The 3,001-nt window shown below is 33.3% G+C and overlaps 1 non-coding gene across 1 annotated transcript; it reads left to right on the forward strand.

Annotated features, from left to right (window-relative positions):
• The first annotated feature begins 205 nt into the window (after window positions 1–205).
• Window positions 206–309, forward strand: LOC127742770 (small nucleolar RNA R71). The gene has a single exon (XR_008004178.1). It is a non-coding gene; the product is annotated as a small nucleolar RNA R71 (small nucleolar RNA).
• Window positions 310–3,001: the final 2,692 nt, after the last annotated feature.

Here is a 3,001-nt window from a genome sequence, read left to right on the forward strand (position 1 = left end):
TGCTGAGTCAATATTTTGTTCTAAGCCAATATGGCATTCAGAGTATCAATCTCAAGAACTCCTCTCTTTTGAGTCGTCCCATTGTTCTTGGGCTTCTACAAGTGTTTTTAGATGAAGGGATCCACCAGCAGAATGGTCCAATGACATCTTTGACATTTCAGACAGACCATCATAGAATATACATATAATGCTCCATTCTAGAAACATGTCAGAAAGACACCTTTTGGTTAATTGCTTTTATCTTTCCCAAGCTTCATAGAGGGATTCACCTTCCTTCTGTCTGAAGGTTTGGATGTCCACTCTGAGCTTACTCATCTTTTGAGGTGGAAAGAATTTGGTCAAGATGGCATTGACCAACTTTTCCCAAGAGTTTAGGATTTCTTTAGGTTGTGAGTCCAACCATGTTCTAGCTCTGTCTCTCACAGCAAAGGGGAAAAGCATAAGTCTGTAGACCTCGATATCAACCCCATTGGTCTTAACAGTATCACAGATCTGCAAGAATTAAGTTAAGAACTGATGAGGATCTTCTGATGGAAGTCCATGAAACTTGCAGTTCTGGTGCATTAGAGAAACTAATTGAGGCTTAAGCTCAAAGTTGTTTCCTCCAATGGCAGGAATTGAGATGCTTCTTCCATAGAAGTTATAAGTTGGTGCAGTATAGTCACCAAGCATCTTCCTTGCATCTCTAGCATTGTTTTTGGGTTCGACTGCCATGTCTATTTCTTTTTCGAAATTCTCTGAAAGGTCCTCTCCGGAGTGTTGTTCTTTAGCTTCTCTTAGCTTCTTCTTCAGAGTCCTTTCAGGTTCAGGATCAGCTTCAACAAGAATATTTTTATCCCTATTTCTGCTTATATGATAAAGAAGAGAACAAAAGGGAGTAGTGGAATCCTCTATGTCATAGTATAGAGATTCCTTAAGATGTCAGAAGAAAAGAAGAATAGAAGAATGAGGTAGAGAGAGAATGAGAAGAATTCGAACACAGAGGGAGAGAGAGTGTTCTAATTATAAGTAGAAGAGAAATGTTAGCAAATAAATAGAAAGAGATGAGAGAGAGAGAGTTTTCGAAAATTAAAATTAAAATAATTAGTTAATTAAAAAGATTTTTCAGAAAGTGGTTAGTGATTTTCGAAAATTGTAAGTGGAATAGTGGTTAGGTGGTTTTGAAAAAGATAAGAAATAGTAATTAGTTGAAAAAGATTTGAAAATAAATTTTGAAAAGATAAGAAGTTAGAAAAAGATTTTGAAATCAAAATTTTAAAAAGATATTATTGAAAAAAAAGATTTGATTTTTAAAAAGAAAAAGATATGATTGAAAATATATGATTGAAAAAGATTTGATTTTAAAAAGATTTGATCTTTTTAAAAGATATCATTGAAAATATATGATTGAAAAAGATTTAATTTTTAAAAATTGATGACTTGACTAACAAGAAATTAAAAGATATGATTCTAAAATTTAAAGATTGATCCTTTCTTAACAAGAAAGTAAAAAACTTGCAATTTTTTGAATTAAACATTAATTGTTAGCAAGGATTTTTGAAAATATAAGATAAGATTTAGAAAAAGATTTTTGAAAAAACTAGTTTGAAAATTTTTCAAAAACATAAAAAATGAAAAAAAATGAAGGTTTAAAATATGTTTGATGCAAAAAGTTATGAATTAAAACATGAAAATTGAAAAAAAAATTTGAATTGGAAACAAAATCACCTCCCTTGTGTCATCCTGGCATTTAACGCCCAAAGTGCCTCTTTACTGGCGCTTTGACGCCAATGAGCTCTTTTTCTCTGTGATTCTTCTGCCTTATATTTTGAATCTTCATTTCTCTGTATTATTTACTTGAAAAGATATATTATTTTTTTATTTTTGAATTTTTAATATAGAGATAGAAAAATAAAAAATGAAATAAAACATAAAAATCCAAGATCAAGACAAGTAATGCATGCAAGGACACTTTGAATGTCAAGACGAACACCAGGAATACTTTGAAGATCGTGATGAACATCAAGGATATATTTTTGAAAAATTTTTAAGAAAAGAAAGACATGCAAGACACCAAACATAGAAATTTTGAATGTTCAAAAACTATTATTTTGAAAATGCATATGAAAAACATCATAAAACACAAAACAGGAAAATCATGAGATCGAACACAGGAAATCATCAAGAACAACTTGAAGATCACAGAAGAATACAATGCATGAATATTTTATTTTATTTTTTTTTCAAAAATGAAAAATAAAAATTACCCAATCTAAGCAACAAGATAAACCGTCAGTTGTCCAAACTCGAACAATCCCTGGCAACGGCGCCAAAAACTTGGTATGCAAAATCGTGATTCACACTTTTTACAACTCCGTATAGCTGACTAGCAAGTGCACTGGGTCGTCCAAGTAATACCTTACGTGAGTAAGGGTCGATTCAACGGAGATTGACGGCTTGAAGCAAGCTATGGTCATCTTGTAAATCTCAGTCAGGCAGAATCAAATGGTTATGAGGTGTTGATAATTAAAAGAACAATAAAACATAAAATAAAGTCACTTATGTAGTTCCTTGGTGAGAATTTCAGATAAGCGTTTGGAGATGCTTTGTTGCCTATGAACCTCTGCTTTCCTACTGGTGCACGAAATTGCAATCACACTTTTGCAACTCCGCACAACTAACCAGCGAGTGCACTGGGTCGTCCAAGTAATACCTTGCGTGAGCAAGGGTCGATCCCACGGAGATTGTCGGCTTGAACCAAGCTATGGTTATCTTGTAAATCTTAGTCAGGATATCAGAAATTATCAGGATTGATTGTGAAAAGCAAAAGAACATTAAATGGTTACTTGTTTTGCAGTAATGGAGAATAAGTTGAGGTTTTGGAGATGCTCTGTCTTCTGAATCTCTGATTTCCTACTGTCTTCTTCATCAAACACGCAAGGCTCCTTCCATGGCAAGCTGTATGTAGGGTTTCACCGTTGTCAATGACTACCTCCCATCCTCTCAGTGAAAATGTTCCTAT

This window comes from Arachis duranensis, chromosome 1 (genome assembly GCF_000817695.3).
Source record: "Arachis duranensis cultivar V14167 chromosome 1, aradu.V14167.gnm2.J7QH, whole genome shotgun sequence".
NCBI lineage: Eukaryota > Viridiplantae > Streptophyta > Magnoliopsida > Fabales > Fabaceae > Arachis > Arachis duranensis.